The sequence below is a fragment of the Cydia amplana genome, chromosome 4 (assembly GCF_948474715.1).
Source record: "Cydia amplana chromosome 4, ilCydAmpl1.1, whole genome shotgun sequence".
Taxonomy (NCBI): Eukaryota; Metazoa; Arthropoda; class Insecta; order Lepidoptera; family Tortricidae; genus Cydia; species Cydia amplana.
In genome coordinates, this window is record NC_086072.1 from 2,367,724 (window position 1) to 2,386,978 (window position 19,255).

Here is a 19,255-nt window from a genome sequence, read left to right on the forward strand (position 1 = left end):
GTTATAAAACAATGATTTCAAGTTTCGAACTGTCGATGAGCGCGGGGCGTGCGTGGCGAGAGATTACGCGGTGAGGGAGCGATGGTTTTTTTTTTCCCGACTTAAATCCCAAAATCCCGAAAAATTAATATTTTTTTCCGATAATAGCGCCTTGCGATCTGGCAACCCTAAGTGGCACCGAGGCAGTATTCTGTTTGGAATAGCAGGTTATAAATGTATTCTGGATTTCTTACGGATATGATCGGTCAGTGTCAAAAGTGACGTTTCGATGTTCAGTCGATTGGGACTCACAAACTTACCGTCAACTTGATTCCATTTTGATAAATCAACCGTGCATCATCATTGGTCTTAAAGTCTATTACAGACTATTGAAACAGTGTCAGGTAGGGGGACAACGTTTTTCGTGGCTATGTAAGCCAATACGGGAGCGGCAAACACGACCACAGGCCTGGCAGGTGTAAATTACCCGTGGCGAACAAGTGTCGGGCTGATGACGCTTGGCTCGCTTACTTGCGAGTGTCTTAAACCAAGCGTCGTCGTGAATTTTACGCCCATCGAACACCAGTTTGCGCCACTTGTCTCTGTCCTCGGCAAGCTCCTCCCATTTATGAACCGGGATGTTGAAGGAGTGCATGTCTCGCTTGGCGCAGTCTTTGTGCCGTAGCATCGGCCGACCGACGCTTCTCTTGGCATCAGCTATGGCGCCAAGCAAAACACGCCGCGGCAAACGAGAAGGTTGCATTCGATGCACATGCCCCAGCCATCGTAAGCGTCTTTGCTTTAGCAGCGCAAAGAGGCTGGGCAGCTGAGCAATCTCAAGAACCCTCTCGTTCGTGACCCTGTCCTTCCAAGATATGCCCAATATGTTCCGGGCGCAGCGCATGTGGAAAGCGTTGAGACGACGTTCGTGCTTGGTATACGATACGATGTCCAGGTCTCAGCTCCGTACAAGAGTATGCTCAGGATGCATGTTTGATAGACAACCATCTTGGTTTTCCTGGTTAGATGTTTATTTTGCCATACTCTTGCACTCAACTTCCCAAACATCGTTGCGGCTTTTTCGATTCGAACGTCGATTTCTGCATCCGGTGAGAGATTGCTAGTCACAGTCGACCCGAGGTAGCAAAACTTGTCGACTGACTCGAGCGGGGCACCATCCAACAGAATTGTCGGTATTTCCGCACACCCTTGAGCCAGTACAACAGTTTTCCGGGGATTGATGGACATAGAGAACAGAGCACAGGCACGAGAAAACTTGTCCATAATAGTCAACCGTGCAACTGTCGTACTTAAATATGCGCTACAAATAATAATATATCTGTGTCGCATCTCTTTCCTTGAAATAGAAAACCAAAATAGAATATGCCTGGTTGAAAATCACGCTTTGAAGTTAAGACACGTCTACCTTAATCTCGCTTATCACGGATAACCAGGCCATTGAAGTAGTGGTAGTAGTAGTAGAAGTAAAAGTTATAATACAATAAATTTGTACAAAGGCGAACTACCGTAAATCCGGGTTACTTAACTCACTAAAGGATAACTTAAGAACCACAAATAGGGTCTAATAAAAAATATAACAACAACTGGAACGGGTTGCTAAAACCAACAACATTCATTCATTCATATTTTTATTTTATTTATTAGAGATAAATCACAATTACATAATATTTAGATCCAAAAGCATCTTTAAACCACAGTGGTTTGTCTCGATACTCCATTCCGCAGTACTTAAATAATTAAATATACAATAGGCACTTAAAAACACATCTAATTCGTAAACAGCATAATGAATATAACTATTGCAAAAAATTACAAACTGAGCACATCTGTTATCACACCGGCCGGCCGAGCAAGACAAGAACCGGTCGGCGCATACTCGGTACAGGCTGCTCCATTTATGCTAAATGGAATAACATAATTATGCATTTTAGTTAAAATAATTTAGTTGTTTAAGCATTTCTTTTTTAAGAATATTTCCTATATTATTTGGTGTTATCTTATCTTTCCATTCTTTAGGTAACTTATTTATTAAATCTGGTATGATATAATCTGATGTTCTTCTACCATAAAAATTATTAATTATCTGGTATGATATAATCTGATGTTCTTCTACCATTAAAATTAACATTAACAATTTATTCACAACATAAATATTAGGTAGGTAAGTACTTAACAGGTACATAGGGTACTAATTTATTTCTGCATGCATGGCATTATTTTCCAACGTGACAAGACAATATGCCATAATTTCTGTGAAATGATAAAAACAGCAACTAATTAATTCCAATTACCATAGTTACCCCACAGGGACCCGTCTTATGGTATTACATTATGGTGACAGATTAATGCAAATCTCGTGCTAACTATAATGAATCAATCTATAACTAACCCCCAGTACCCCCACGTGTTAAGACGACCTTGTAACAGGGAAACTATATCAGTCAATAAGCTACCAAAAACTCGCCCGGGAGAACGGTGAAATCCGCCTCCGTCTTATATTAGGTGATGTTGACAGTTAGCTCGTTTTCCTTCCACAATCATTATCAGAGGTCGGATAGGGTGAGCTATTTTAATTTATAATTTGGCATGCCTTACGTATGTATGGCAAATAGACTCACCCTTTCCGACCTCTGATCATTATATAACAAAAAACATGAGCAAAACTTTATACAGTATGTGTAAAACCTCTATTAAACAAATTCCTGCGCGATGTGGTTATTCTCGGAAATAAAAAAGGAATTATTGACAAAAATAGCAAGCAACTAGAAGATTGCCAGCTATGACTATCTTTTATCCAATAATCCCTAAATTTCCAGGACTCTAAATTTGCCAGCGAAAATACTACCTTATTTTTTTCATTTAGAACAGAATTTTCTTTCTGCTGGCACGATATCACTTCGGTGGCTTGCGAAGGCTTAAAGTTAAATCCAAAGATGGATTGAAAGGATCGACTGAGGTCTTAACTCTGATATTCACCTGAAATTTTAGTAACGTATGCATTGTGAACGGTATTATCGTTATCGATTCAATGCATCCAATAATGGGATAATAGCGTCCATGGAATTGTTCCCATACGTTATTGTTGGGGCGAGGTAATAGGAGTGGACAATGAATAGGGCGTTTTAATTTATCTTCATGTCGTAAATTGAAAAGCGTATGATGATTGAACTTTTATCGCTTATCGTGTTGTGCGTCACTCTCGTTTTTAGGGTTCCGTAGCCAAATGGCAAAAAACGGAACCCTTATAGATTCGTCATGTCTGTCTGTCCGTCTGTCCGTCTGTCTGTCCGTCCGTATGTCACAGCCACTTTTCTCCGAAACTATAAGAACTATACTGTTGAAACTTGGTAAGTAGATGTATTCTGTGAACCGCATTAAGATTTTCACACAAAAATAGAAAAAAAACAATAAATTTTTGGGGTTCCCCATACTTCGAACTGAAACTCAAAAAATTTTTTTTCATCAAACCCATACGTGTGGGGTATCTATGGATAGGTCTTCAAAAATGATATTGAGGTTTCTAATATCATTTTTTTCTAAACTGAATAGTTTGCGCGAGAGACACTTCCAAAGTGGTAAAATGTGTGTCCCCCCCCCTGTAACTTCTAAAATAAGAGAATGATAAAACTAAAAAAAATATATGATGTACATTACCATGTAAACTTCCACCGAAAATTGGTTTGAACGAGATCTAGTAAGTAGTTTTTTTTTATACGTCATAAATCGCCTAAATACGGAACCCTTCATGGGCGAGTCCGACTCGCACTTGGCCGATTTTTTAAATACTTGTTATAGAGTGAAGGCTAATGACAGATGACAACAGGCGCAATCGTCGAAGGGCTGCAGGAAATGAAATAGATACAGAAATAGTGCAAAAGAAATGTTACGCTAATTTTATGTGAAAACTATACAAGAATATCAATGTTTTGACAGATACTACAGTCTACTATGACTACGAGTGCTTGAAAGGGCTCGACACGGTTTTTATTAATCGTTATATTCGATATAATTCCTCTAAATTGTTCTATTTCATGAATAACTATCGCAGAAACCGAAGACGACACCATAATATGGACGACTGGGCGTGTCATAAGTTTATGCATGATTCATTGTGCAAGATATTATGGAGGGATTGATTAAATTACGAGGAGTACAAGTAGATACTCATATTTTTCAATATTACGCCAATTAGCCCTGTTATGTAGTTATTCTAAAGCCACATATTCGATTTTGTACGGATACTGGCAAGCGTTGGCAAAAGAAACACAGAACGCCCTTGTATTACACAACCATTGTTTTCCAGTAGATATACACGCTGTTTCCGCCCGTAAACTTCAAAACAGATTGGGAGGAAAGCGCACCAACATTATCTAATATCCGGCGACGGGGGCCGACATTGATTTGATTCGGGCCCCGGGAGATTGTTAGTTTATCGACTGGTCAGGGATTTCGCGTTGTGTCTAATACAGCTTCAAAATGTTGAGGAATTTACACGAGATTTATTGTAACACGTCAGTATTTTTGTTATATGTAGACATTTCGTAAAGTGTCATTCTATAGAACTTGCTAACATGTAAACAAACCGCCATATTGAAACTGTCAAAAAATATGAATTTACTAGTGACGTTTGTTTACATAGTTATTTGCAAGTTCCATAGAATGACACTTTACCTTAGGAACCAACGAATAGGGTATTTGACATTTTTTTATGTATGGTATCAGTCGATAAGGTTTGTTTTGAGGATCAAATGTATGTATGGGACCTATTGTCTTAAAGCAATACAAAAGTCACAAATGATGGTCAGTCTGGCACCCGCACTTTATTAACCAATTAGGGGGTGCAAAAAAACTAAATTCAGAACCCTCAATTATCAAAGCTAAACCAACACCAACGGCAATTTAGTCAGCAATTAAAAAGCTAATAATAAATAAGAGTTGGCCATTTTTCTCATTAACCGAGTACAAGTTGATAGGCGGGGGTTTATATCTTAATGGAGGAGCCATTAGAGTAATGGCCACGGCCGCGACAATACAGCTGGGAGATTGGGGAAAAATGGTTACTGAAATCACTAATTACAAGCGCTCAATAAAATTCGACATTGCTTTTTCGACTGTTCCGGATATCGCTGTGTTTAAGTCCTATGACGATGTTTCTGTGAACTTAGTAAACCTTTTTAGGGTTCCGTAGCCAAATGGCAAAAAACGGAACCCTTATAGATTCGTCATGTCTGTCTGTCTGTCTGTCCGTCTGTCTGTCCGTCCGTATGTCACAGCCACTTTTCTCCGAAACTATAAGAACTATACTGTTGAAACTTGGTAAGTAGATGTATTCTGTGAACCGCATTAAGATTTTCACACAAAAATAAAAAAAAAAAACAATAAATTTTTGGGGTTCCCCATACTACTGAAACTCAAAAAAATTTTTTTTTCATCAAACCCATACGTGTGGGGTATCTATGGATAGGTCTTCAAAAATGATATTGAGGTTTCTAATATCATTTTTTTCTAAACTGAATAGTTTGCGCGAGAGACACTTCCAAAGTGGTAAAATGTGTGTCCCCCCCCCTAATTTCTAAAATAAGAGAATGATAAAACTAAAAAAAATATATGATGTACATTACCATGTAAACATCCACCGAAAATTGGTTTGAACGAGATCTAGCAAGTAGTTTTTTTTTAATACGTCATAAATCGCCTAAATACGGAAACCTTCATGGGCGAGTCCGACTCGCACTTGGCCGCTTTTTTATTAGTTATTTATAGCCTAGTGTCCCACTGCTGGGCAAAGGCCTTCCTTCTCCTTTTCACGTACCATCGGAGTCTTGACCCGTCTCCCACCAGTTCCTATCAAACACGTCAAGATCATCTCGCCAACGCCGACGAGGTTCGAGTAAACCTGCCCTAATAAAAAATACAATGCACCTTGCATTGGGGTAACTTGATAACTTCGAAAGCGGGGTAATTTTGAAAATGTCAAATATCTACTAAAGTAGCACTTTCTACAGTGGTAACAGTAAGCATGATGCCTTGGTAAGCGTTGCAGTAATGTACGTAAGTGTTGCTAAAGTATTAAGTGTTTGTAGTTTAATAGATATTGTGCCATTTTGAAAGTCACGTCGCTTTCGAAGCTATCCAAATGCACTACATAGGTATATACATAAATATGTCATACACAAATATAATGGCTAAGATATAAAACACTAGATAATTAATGTGATATGAAAATGTAATTACTTGACGAAAATAGTAACATCATGAAATCCCCACTCATTTAACACACATCATCAATTTTCATAAATAATGGTATCAATCCAATTAAAATTGACAAGCCGCGAGGAAATGCAATTATCCGAGCTGACTGATGGCTTTAACACAGCTAACCCCATTTAATAACGGGTACATTTTATGTTTCATAAACGGAGCATGTGAGGTGAAAAAAGTGAGGAGGCTTCCACCCAGCAATGGGATCTGCAGTCAGCCCCAAAACAAAGTTAAAAAAACAAGAATAATAACAACCTGACTGTAGAACAAACGAAGCTTTAATAAAAAAAACGGAGCATGTGTGCAATCGATACATGAGTAATTCACAAGGGAGCAAAACGATGGCGTACATTGAATCCTGATTCCGTCAGATTTGAAAAATGATTTCCACCTTGGGCGTTAACACTTGAATCCCTCACTACGCTCATCATTCTATAGTACAACATAGTGGCTTAGAGCATTTAGTAACTGGAGACGCCTTGTCTGTTATGTTCTGTACAAAACAGTCTGCCGATTTTTGCGGGGAGGGGCACGTCAAATGTATGGCATGGCTATTTGTACGTAACGTACAAATAGCCATGTCAGATAAACGTCAGACCATACAAAAGTATGTACAATTGTGCAAGGTTTTCGACAGAGGGGTAAGCTCTTAAAGGAGACTCCGGTTATTAAATGCTCTAACAATAGTGGGAACACGGCCTTAGTTGATTGTCAGTAAAATATCATGATTCACCACTAGAGTCTGTTTGGAAAGCGAATAGTCGTGAAATTTATGGGATCCAATACATTTTACGACTCTTCTCTTTCCGCACAAGACTCTACCTATATTCCTTTCAATATAATAATTGCTGGGAGTATCTTTTCCCGGTTAAAGCTCTTCAATCCGTGCACCAAACTGAAAGTAAATGTAGCGCAAAATAACGTGATTCGTAATAACGACTCCCGATGCCCGCGTTCGGACCGGACTCGGCCAAGCGCGACGGTAATTGGTAATGACATTAAGGTAGGGACCACTGGAGCGGTGGGATCAACTTTGAACAACTTGACGTTCGGTTACAAGGGTATTTTTTCTCTATGATGTACGGAAACGTGGTCGTAAATTTCGAACCCACCCACAAATCAAACCGTTTCGGAAAACACAAATCATGTCGTATGAATGTTTATTTGTACAATATCTCAGCTCAAATCTTGCTGTTAATGTTTGTGTTATAAACAATGCAGGTTATTTTGCTTTATAAACAATCCTACAAGGTTTAATTTTAGGAAAAAGCGTAATTTAATTCAGCAATGTACGTTCTACGCTATAAATTAGACTTAATTACAATTTTTGAAGAGCACAATACATTCATCGGCCTAAATACCTAGAGAGTGCGTGCTTCGAGTTACTAAACAACCTAGCTTACGCTTTGCCGTGAAGTCAATAATCCTATTTGCTCTAAAGACTATTTTCCCTAAGATAAAACCTTATAGGATTGTTTATAATACAAAAATTGACCCATACAAAGATAATTTAAATTGATCGAATCTTTTTTGTTTTTGTTTGTACAAAAATCTAGGACAATGGTTGATTATATTTAACAAAATGATATAAACAACAGTGCAATAAATTGTGTCCGCGAAAAGTCTTGTAATCATAAAAATGTTTTACCAAAAACTCATTACATTTGACAAGTCGCAAGGGACGGCGCGGTGGGCGCGTTAATATATCACTTTGAATAAAAGTCAGCGTCAGAAGTCGTTATGAATGTGGAAAAATATAGGTACGTTCACATAGAGCTAGTGAAAGGTGACCCTATTAAAATCAAATACAAATAACACGATGACGCATGAAAACTGTTAGCTCATATTTGAATGGAATTCACTTTTCTCACTCAAGACTTTATCAACATAATACGTTTAATCGAACGAAAAGCCAAATCTGCTACTTCAGACGATTTTACTCGTATTTTAAGTACTTCAGTGCCACATGAACGCAAATCAAATAGGGCGTCAGTCGGATTGAATATTTTTATCCTGAAAATATGTAACGCGACACTTTCATAGAAAATAAATATGTCAGCTATTACCATATATCCCGTAAGGGAATATAAGCCAAGTTGGGTGAAGACGTGACTCGAATAAGGAATTTGTGACTATAAGTTTCGGTTCAATCGAGCGAAGGTTTGTTGTATCATGGTATTCATGGTTATTTTCATATTTATTGAATATTTCAGAATTCAGATTCTACTTTAGGGCTATGATAGAAGCGGTAAGAATAACAATTTAAATTGATATTTGAACGTTATTAAGGATCAGTCAACTAACAAAGAGTTGATATTTTATCAAATACTTAAACGGCCTCCTAGCCTAGTCGGTAGTGACCCTGCCTACGTAGCAGGAGGTCCCCGGTACGAATCCTGGCACGGGCAGTTATTTATGTACGAGTATTTATCACAGATATCTTCTTTCATATCTTTTATTCATCACAATCACATCACAAGCTTATATCGTAGAACTTATTCGATTTGTGTAAGATTATCCCATAATATTTTTGAAGTGAAAACTTCTTTAGCGGCGCTGGGCACTTTTTGAGGTGGGGAAAAAATGATAAACTCGAGACAGCGTAAGGCGTAAGGCGTAACCCTCTCTTTCTACCGCGCGGCGAAAATGTATGCCTGAGCCTGCTGTTTCGTTTTTATTCACCAAAGAACTTTAGTCATAACATATCATAATCAGGTCAATTATTTAAAACTGGACGTTTATATTAAGCAATAAAGCTCAATGTTCTAATCTTGTACGGGCTGAAATACGAGGATCTCACAGTTACATTCTAACTTTATATCACTCAAATATAATTCAATAAAGCTACATCTTGATGAAATCGCTAATAAAAGTGAACTCTAGTACTGGCGAATAAAACTCAAAATATCATGACCAAATATATTTAGATGCGAGGTCTGCAAGGTAACTTTACAATTTCTATTCGAATTTTAAACAATTAACGCTACAAATTTGAATTTCGAATTTTAAACAAGCTCACTGACCAGCAATTTCGGAACTAAAGTTTTTCAGTAGAAAGGAAGATGGGTCGGATCAATTATACATACTTAGTGCTGCAGACATTTTCGACTAGTCATTGAGTTTTCACTTCTGTCGGCACTCCCGGAGTGCAACCCGTTTTTTTTTATTATTGTTTGTCTTTACAAATAACGGAACAATGCAATGGTGTTCCGGACATTTGGACGACAATGCGCGGAGCCGAAGCCAACACGTACAGCGGATGCTGCCCATGCTCTTTCATGGGGCGCATGCAGAGGCAGCACCCGCCATCGCCTGCCCGCTATTTGGTGAAAGTGATGAACCAAATACTGGGCTATGGGATGGGACAGCCCAGCAAACTGTGTTACACACTATCAGATCGATACACGATCGACACATCGGTCAAAGCTTAACAACTGATTAGAAAAGTTTATCAACTGACGATAATTTGTCATTGATCGATGCGTCGATCTACGACCGATGGGTGATGGGGCTGATTGGGAAAGGCAAGGGTCATTAACATAAATATATGTCTCTCGAAGACACTGTTACCACTGTTAGATATGAGAAGTCTATATGGAATAACATATAAAACAAACACCCCACCTGCACGATGTCTACGAAAAATCCTCTGATAAAATGTCCTCTTGAAATTTTTCTAGCAGTTCCTACGTTGAACGTGCAACACGTCCGAGGTTACATTTACGATACAAATTGCCTTTTCATTGGATGGCTAGACGGACGGTATAAAATATGTATTTATGTACCCCAGTGGTGCGATTCAGACAATTCGCACAGATACATGTGCTGTCCGTTTTAGTTTGGTAAACCGATTAGAAGACGGATGCAGTTGCTGGGCATTTGCTTGTTTACTAGTTTTACTACATATACCTACTTAAGCACCGGGGATGTGTTGCAGAGGGATGAAAATCATGTGACGAGAATGGTATTACGAATGAGTGTGGAGGGAACTAAGAGGAAAGGAAAACCGAGGAAGAGGTTGATGGATTGCGTAAGAGATGCTATGAATTGAACATCATAGATGAATGATTAGATGACGGTCGATAGGGAAGTATGGAAGAAAAAGACACGCAAACCCTAAGTGAATGGGTTAAAGACAAGCGAATGATGATGACCTTCCTAAGTGTACCTGGCCGCTATTTATAAGTGGAAGACAGGATTAATCTTCATTTGCAAAAATATGTATGTAGCAGCTAGCAAGTATGGTTACTCTAGTAACATACTTAAGTAATCTGACAACAATAAATTAAAAGAAATATTTTATTAGGCACTTGTTCTTATGTACTTATTGTTATTCTGCTAGTCTAAAGCATTATTGCGTTATCACTGGACAAACATAAGCCAACTCTCTCTCATTTTACAACGACCCTTATTTATCCAAATTACTCAACCAATTTCCAAGTCCAGAAATAAAAATTAAAGAAGTCGAGTAAGTAATATCACACAAAAATAAAATAAAAGTACTGAACGCTGAAGAAATCGGTTAACAATTTCCTTTTTAGTGTTTCTTAGAAAACTTTGTACACGGAACACTTACGGGATCACTTCGGTCTTGTTTGATACTGTTACGTAAGATATACAATAGCAGGCGAGGTGATCCATCAAGTGTGACAAGTCACCGGTAGCTAAGTACCCGTGACCACCTTTCACGTTCACTCCCGAGAGTTGTTTTCTATTTTAATCGCTTTTATACAATGCCTTAGCGGAGAAGGCATCATAATCTCGTCAACGAAAGTTGGCACTTTATTATTTCTTAGGTACTGTTATGTAAGGCCTTGGGCTTGACATTCTAATAGCAAGCGAGGTGATCGATCAAATGTTACAAGTCATCCGTGACCACCTTTCGCGTACACGTCGAGGTGGCTTTTATCAGTTAATCGCTTTCTTTTAAAATCTTATCATTTATTTTCGGGCATCTAAGCCCCAAAGATACGTGTCTTACGTACTAACATATTTACAAAAATATACATACTCGTAGGTACATCATTTCTGTTTTTTATTGCATCAGCGGTGAATCCATCCATTTCAGAAATCAGAAACCCGAAAGATAACACATATAAAATTTAATACTAACTTAACTGTTAATTCTTTTTTTTTATTGTAATTATGAAAAACGACATGTAATATGAATTATTATGAATATACGAATATGAATATGAATATAATCACACAACATTAAATTTCATAGCTTTTATAACATGTTTGAGCTCAGGAAGTAGCCGGTACAAGATTTTTCATTTTTTTAATCATGTGCAGTAAATTGAAAAGCAATCGCGTCCCGTAAAGTGTACGTAATACGTTTCATGTGTCCGAGTTAATTATTTTTCAATTGTGTTATTTCGAAATAATTGACGCGATATCAGTTTAACTCCACTCCACTGTATTTTAGTTAGCTTCACCTTTTCACAATATTTTAATTTTTAATCAAAATATGCACGTGTTCGTTGTAGTGTTATTTAATTTCATATGTTTAATTTTCGAAATCCGTCGAGATCAAACATTAGGTCGACTTAAGCATATAAGCTGAGCCTTTATCCCATATTTCATACAGACATATGTATTACCTAAACGAGAATAACAACACGCCACGTACTCGTAGGAGGCCTAAAGTAATTACTTTGTATCTTAGTGAAACCTCTATAATTGGCAGACTGGCACCTGGTTAACGAGCAAAGTAATTGCTACCAAGAACCCGATTAAATCCAGGTATACGTTTATTTATTTAGGCGCATATTATGAAGGATATGGTAGAAATATTCGCTGCCATCGGGTAAGTTTCGGTAGCTTAGTTAGCAGAGCGATGGCCTGGTGTCCAGAATTAGCGAGTTCGAGTTTCGCCCAAGACAGTAAGTTTTTCTAATTTTCCTTTATGTGTCAAGTTTTCCTGCTGTAAACTAACAACGTCCTAACTAAACCAACATGTTTGTTACACTACCAGTTTCTTATAATTCAATTTACCCAGGTTTCACTGTATCTAGTTGGCAACAATCGCACGAATACTCGGGTTTCATTAAAAGTAAGTTTGCGCCAAGGACGCTGGGCTCGGGAAATATCTCCGTAGCGAGCTATTGACTATCAGCAGTATCAGCTATCTGCCTAGTCACAGCTAAAATGTAAACAGTACAGTAAGTCCGAGCACTATAGTTCGTTTTTTATTAGGAATTGGAAAAAGTCGCGTACTTGACGTGTCTTTTAATTGAAAAACGCTTTAAAAAAATCAGTAACTATTACTTATGAAAGCAAAAGAATGTAAATAATCGTATACGAGGGGTGTTCAAAATATTCTCGGTATGAGAATGAAAACAAACAAGTACGAAAAGTTTGATATTTTTATTTTTCAATATACTCCCCCCCTATGTTCATACACTTAAAAGATCGAACAATTTTTTTTTTTAATCCCTCGTAAAAATATTTTTTATCTTTCGTGTAAAAATGCTCCTCCACTGCCGCCTTCAATGCTTCATCGTCAGAAAATTTATTTCCACGCAGATCCTTTTTAAGATTGGGGAGCAAAAAGAAGTCGCTGGGGGCTAAGTCCGGACTATACGGTGGGTGAGTAACAGTTTTAAACCTACATTCAACAATAGCTGCCTTGGCAATATGAGCAGTATGGACGGGGGCGTTGTCATGCAGAAGCAGAATACCTTTGGTTAACTTTCCTCGCCTCTTTTCTTTAATTACATCCTTTAATTGACGTAGAATGTTAGCGTAGTACTGTCCTGTGATATTTACACCTTTTTCTTTATAATCGATTAGTAATACTCCTTCACAATCCCAAAATATCGTGGTCATGACCTTGCCAGCTGAAGGGATGACCTTGAACTTCTTGGGATGAGCTGAACCCTTAATGTGCCACTGCATGGACTCTTGTTTACTCTCTGGGTCATAATGATGAACCCAGGTTTCATCTCCAGTAACTATTCTTTGCAGCACCTCATCAGGATTTTCACCGCACAGGTCAATAAAATCGGAACAACAAGCTACACGCATGTCTTTTTGAAGCCGAGTCAGCATTCGCGGAACCCATCTTGCACTTACTTTTGACATATTAAGATGGTCATGTATAATATCATGTACGGTACCAATAGAGAGATTGGTTACTTGTGCTATAGATTTTACCTTCACTCGACCGTCTTCCAATATAAGTTTTTCCACTTTATCAATATTTTCTTGTGAAGTAACTACTACAGGCCGGCCAGGTCTAGGGTCATCTTCAATACTCTCCCTTCCGCGTTTAAACTCGCTTGACCACTTTTGAATGGTAGATAAAGAAGGAGCAGACTCACGGTAAACACAATCCATTTCCTCTTTTATGGTTTTTTGATTTTTACCCTGTTTTGTCAAGAATTTTATCACGCATCGATGTTCTAATTTAGTTAACATTGTCAATTCGCACATGATGTTCATGTTTGTTCAGCAATTGCAGAAAAACAAAAGACTATCTCGGTTCGAATTATACTTTTTTTTAATGTCAATGAATAAACCTTAGCGGCCAGTAACGAAAGAAATTTTAGAAGAGGTCGTAAGATATCAATACCGAGAATATTTTGAACGCCCCTCGTATGATTCATAATTGTTACATACTAGCCGTGACTCATTTAACAAAAGTGTTCTTCAATAAAAAGACACGTCAAGATTGTTTACCTTTTTTCTAATGCTAAAAAACGAAGTAAACGAACTATAATAAAGGAAGCGGCATGTTGTAAATTTTCCCCCCACGTCTGTTGTCCGGTCATCGGTCACAACGCACATCCGCAAGAGATTACACAGGTGTAGAATTGATATGAAGTCATAAAGATTTTTTCGCTTTATAATCATGAAACTTTGCTGACACTTACCGAAAGAAACATGCCCAAAGAAGATGATGACGAATACCGGAATGAGCCGGAATAAGAAAAAGGCAAACAACAAATATGACCAAAGATGAGAAAGACCACCGACGAACGTGACGAATGTAGAATGGGTGACGAAAGCAGAATAGGACTAATTTAAGAACTTGGCAAAAAACGAATAGGACGACCCAAGACGATAAGTACCCATTATCTAATACGTAAAACTCGCAATCTTTTGGTAGTTTAAAAACCGCAGCAATAAATCCAGCCTAGGAGCTTGATTGCACTGGCTATCCTGTGTTATTGATCAGTCGATCTAGGGTAAGTAAACTAGTTTTAGCTAAAGTCACTTGATGGTCTCGTCGGAAGATCAGCCTGGAAGTCACCAGCAACATGCTGAGATAAGGCCATTTCATGGCACTTTATTACTTTATTATTTCTACGTAACTACGCATTATAAAACAAAGTCCCCCGCCGCGTCTCACGCGTCCGTCTGTATTTATATTGCGATTATCACCTATCAATAGAGTTATTCTTGAAGAAGGTTTAGGTGTATAATTTGTTAAGTTGCTAACCCGTGCGAAGGTCTCTAGTTTTTTTACATGTTCTTCGTCTCGTTGGTGTATTTACGAATAAAAATATTTTTCTTTCTACTTCAAAGTAAAAATCCTGCCAACACTCACAACAATATCGCGCCCCGCTCACCTTCAAACGCGTTAATCTCTGTTTACCGCACACCGGGAACAATAAGTTCCGCAAACTCTTGCCGATAAAATTAATCCCGGGAGTTACCAACTTTGTACGTTTTGCACGGGGCTTAGAGTTGATAAAACCTGGGCTGTTGTTCGTAACGCTTGTCAGTTCGTCACCTTGGGAGTGTAAGTGTGCCAAGATTACAATCGTTGATAGAAAACGCCAATTTAAACTTAAATAATGTATGGAAATAGTCACGTGTCTTTTCACAGCATCTGTCACCCCGGGATAAACATTTTCTCTTCGTTTGTTATTTGTCGATGTACAATAGGCTACATGACTAATTTTTTTTATGGTATCAATCGATCGGGTTTGTTTTTAGGATCAAATGTATATATAGGTCTCATTGCATTAAAGTAACACAAAAGTCAGAAATTGTAGTCAAAGGCCGACAGTCGCACTTCACTCGCGAAACGCCTTATACAAAACGGCCAAGGGCCGTGACGTCATCGCCCATCTTGTAGTATGGACAAAACAAGAAAATTGCGTTTTTGTCGGTGAAATACTGCGTTTATGTATATAGTTGCAATACAATATTTTATTGCATGAAATGTAAGGAATCGAATGGTACCCTTACTTTTATCGTTTTTGGAAGTTAAAAAAACTTAAATTTTGAAACTTTCAGGTCCTGTATTTTTGTAATTTTTCAATATTTTATTTTAATATCCACATTATTGTGATAAATTGCTCGTTTGCTATCTATTTTACTCTTGGAGGATACAACTAAACGGAGTAGCCATTAACAGGCTTTCCCCTCTGTCGAAAATAGGCGGCCAACGGTCATACACAATGTATGGACTGACGTTTATCTGACATGGCTATTTTTACGTTACGCATACATTGACGTTCCCCTCCCCCGCAAAAATCGGCAGACTGTTTTGTACAGAAAATTACAGACAAGGCGTCTCCGTTTGATTATATCCTCCAAGATTTTACTAGATTTTGTTATAAAATTCAACATGTGTCATCATCCCTATTATCACCTTTGCTAGGCCCCCTGGTATGGTCAGTCCAGATGTGACGAACGAATGCGTCGTTGGCAAAACATTCGTGAATTGCTCGACGCCCGTTAAACATCATAGTACAAATTGTCACATGAAATCCGTGAATTCGGCGCTGAGCAGACTAGCCCTCTAGAGCTATGCCCTACGCTCGTGATTCTTAACACTCTCCCGTAAAGGGATCCCAGATTTATTATAAAGGGAGGTTAACGCAGCGGGTAGTAAGCTTTGTGAATTATGTAATAAAGTTTGATGAAGTTTTGATTCCTTAAAGCTTATTTGAATCTCGTAATGGTCCAACTATCGAGCTATCTGACGGTCAAATCTTAATTATTTTTGACAGTATAATTTAAGATTATGATTGGTTAGGGATTATAATTGACATAATACGTATAAGGAAGTTTGTATGGGGAATCAATAAAAAGCAGATTGGATAAAAAATAAACTACCCAAATTCCTAATTCCACCTACTACTACTCCAAAAGCTACTCTCCTTAATGAGTATTTAGGCGGGGGAAGAAAAAATTTTGCTTGCATTAATTCGTACAGTTTCGAAAGCTTTTTCTAATCAATATTTAGGGTTTACAGATGCCCACGATACGATTATCTCGAGTACCGTAATTGAGCTCTTCATGAAATTAATGACCCTAGGGTCAATATCTAGAACACTATACAGACTAAGTCATACAGTCGGGATAATGTATCAATTATATGTCTTAAGTTAGTTCATGATTAATAACAAAGAAATCCCGAGAGTTTCCTGTGAGCTGTGTACAGTAAGCTCAATCTATAGTTATTTTTTAAATAATCGATATAAATGTAACTTAAAAATTCCTACACAATTCGAAAATTTGATGATTAGGTCATAATATTAATCTCAATTGATATGGAAATTTGCACCACTCGGATACCGTGAGATCTATTTATTATGATTTTTAATTTTTTATTTTATGCTTAAAAAATATGTTTATTCATCCTACACTCGAAAATTTTATATTTCTACAATTATCTGTTTATTTAACACGTGTTATCAAAAAAATATTGGAATAATAACAAGTGCTTTGCGAGAAATCAAAATAAATAACAAATAACTTGAGACCAATACTTTTAAAATTGCTACGCTTAAAATAGCTACGTTCAAAAAGCCTAATGACAATACTTTGAAAGTCAATATCAAAAAAAAAAGTCACCTTTCTCACTTGTTTGACCCTGACATATCCCATCCATACAAGTGTCAAGAGTGACGTTCCTTCAAAAACGTCACTTTTGTCACTTGTTTGACACTGCCATAGCCCATCCATACATGTCAAAAGTGACGTTTCTTCAAAAACGTCACTTTTGTCACTTGTTTGACACTGACATAGCCCATCCATACAAGTGTCAAGAGTGACGTTTCTAAAAAAACGTCACTTTTGTCACTTGTTTGACACTGCCATAGCCCATCCATACATGTCAAAAGTGACGTTTCTTCAAAAACGTCACTTTTGTCACTTGTTTAACACTGACATAGCCCATCCATACAAGTGTCAAGAGTGACGTTTCTAAAAAACGTCAATTTAGTCACTTGTTTGACACTGACATATCCCATCCATACAAGTGTCAATAGTGACATTTCATAAAAAACGTCACTTTTGTCACTTGTTTGACAACGACATATATCCCATCCATACATGTAAAAGTGACGTTTCTTTAAAAAAAAAATGTCACTTTTGTCACTTGTTTGACACCGATATATCCCATCCATACAAGTGTCAATAGTGGCGTTTCATAAAAAACGTCAATTTTGTCACTTGTTTGACACTGACATATCCCATCCATACAAGTGTCAAGAGTGACGTTTAAAAGTCACTTTTGTCACTTGTTTGACACTGACATATCCCATCCATACAAGTGTCAAGAGTGACGTTTCTTAAAAACACGTCACCTTTCTCACTTGTTTGACCCTAACATCCCATCCATACAAGTGTCAAGTGACGTTTCAAAAAAAAAACGTCACTTTAGTCACTTGTTTGACACTGACATATCCCATCCATACAAGTGTCAAAAGTGACGTTTTTATTTGAAGAAACGTCACTTTTGACAGTTCATGAACGACCAAAAATCGTGATGTTAAATAAAATTATCAGTTTCGTACGGCAGTCCCCACGCTAGCCCAATGCGGATTGGGGACTTCACATACACCTTTGAATTTCTTCGCGGTACGGTAGACTTTTTAAACTTAGGTCAGCTAAACGTGGGACACATGTCGTTACAAGTTTCGCAATTTATACATTTTAAACTTAGGTCAACTGGACGTAGGAAAAAAGGTCGTTAGTATTTTCGTGCACTAGCAGACATTTAATTGCTGGTGACTGTACGCGTACGCTCGTATAAAACGCTACTCTGTAACCGCCCTAAGATACCTTCATCCTATCCAATCCGTTGCTTTGCGGCCGTGCGGCCTTGAGGTATCGCCATCGCTTCCCCTCCCGCCCCGCGCCGATCATTTAAATAATTTAACGATAGCCATTTTTACAATTGTGACAAAAGCTCATTGTATTAATAGGAGATTCTTTGACGTTGTGATAACATTAATTACAGGCTGTATGGTGCATTAAGAAAATATACTGTAGAATTAATGCGCGTGGGGTAAAATACGTTATAATTGTTTAAAAAATAGTAAAAATAAAATCCCCTGGTTTTTTATTTTATTAGATTGAGTAGAATAATTGGCGTAACAATATAGTGGAAAATCACCAAGTGTTTAATTAATGTTGTATTGTAATTATTTATTTCAAACATTTTTATTGCTCGTGACGTATGCACCACTAAAAAAGTGGTGCATATTTTACTTACAGTGTAAAATATTTAGTTATGCCTTTTGAACAAAAAATCGCTACTGTAGAATTTGATGTTTACATCTTTTTAAAAACTAAATTTTTAAATTTTTTTTTCCAAAAATCTCAATATATTTTTTAGAGATTACTTTACACATACATTCACAAAATAGTGTTCTATTATATTCCAAACACAAATATACTGTAGGATATAATGTGATGCTCTCGAACAATTTAAAGTTTAGTAACCGGCCTAATTGTTATTGATGTTACTTACGTTTCTGTTGGCGGCTAGGCGGCTTGGAGCAACTTCAACATCGGGTTTACCTGTTGAAATAGATAATAATAAATTAATTTTCAAACATTGGGACACTTTTTTGCTCCTATTAGGCCTGAGACACACTTGTAAGTTTAACTTACGTAAGTAGTAATAACAGTAAAACGCACTAGGTCTTGATTAAAGGATTTATTTTTAACTGGATACACGACAATGCCTTCGACCGACGCTTCCATGGTTTTCGCGGGAAGCCATCTTGACAGAATGCCCCGATGA

General features: G+C 37.5%; 1 protein-coding gene across 3 annotated transcripts in view; it reads right to left on the reverse strand.

Moving 5' to 3' along the window:
- The window catches only part of LOC134663071 (beta-arrestin-1), a 191,026-nt gene extending 171,994 nt beyond the window's left edge, over positions 1–19,032 (reverse strand). For 2 of the 3 annotated variants that reach the window (XM_063519390.1, XM_063519389.1), the window contains exon 1: positions 18,980–19,032. The gene's annotated coding sequence lies outside the window, so the exon portion shown is untranslated. The remainder of the gene's footprint in view (positions 1–18,979) is intronic. The other variant, XM_063519391.1, reaches the window with a different exon arrangement.
- Positions 19,033–19,255: the final 223 nt, after the last annotated feature.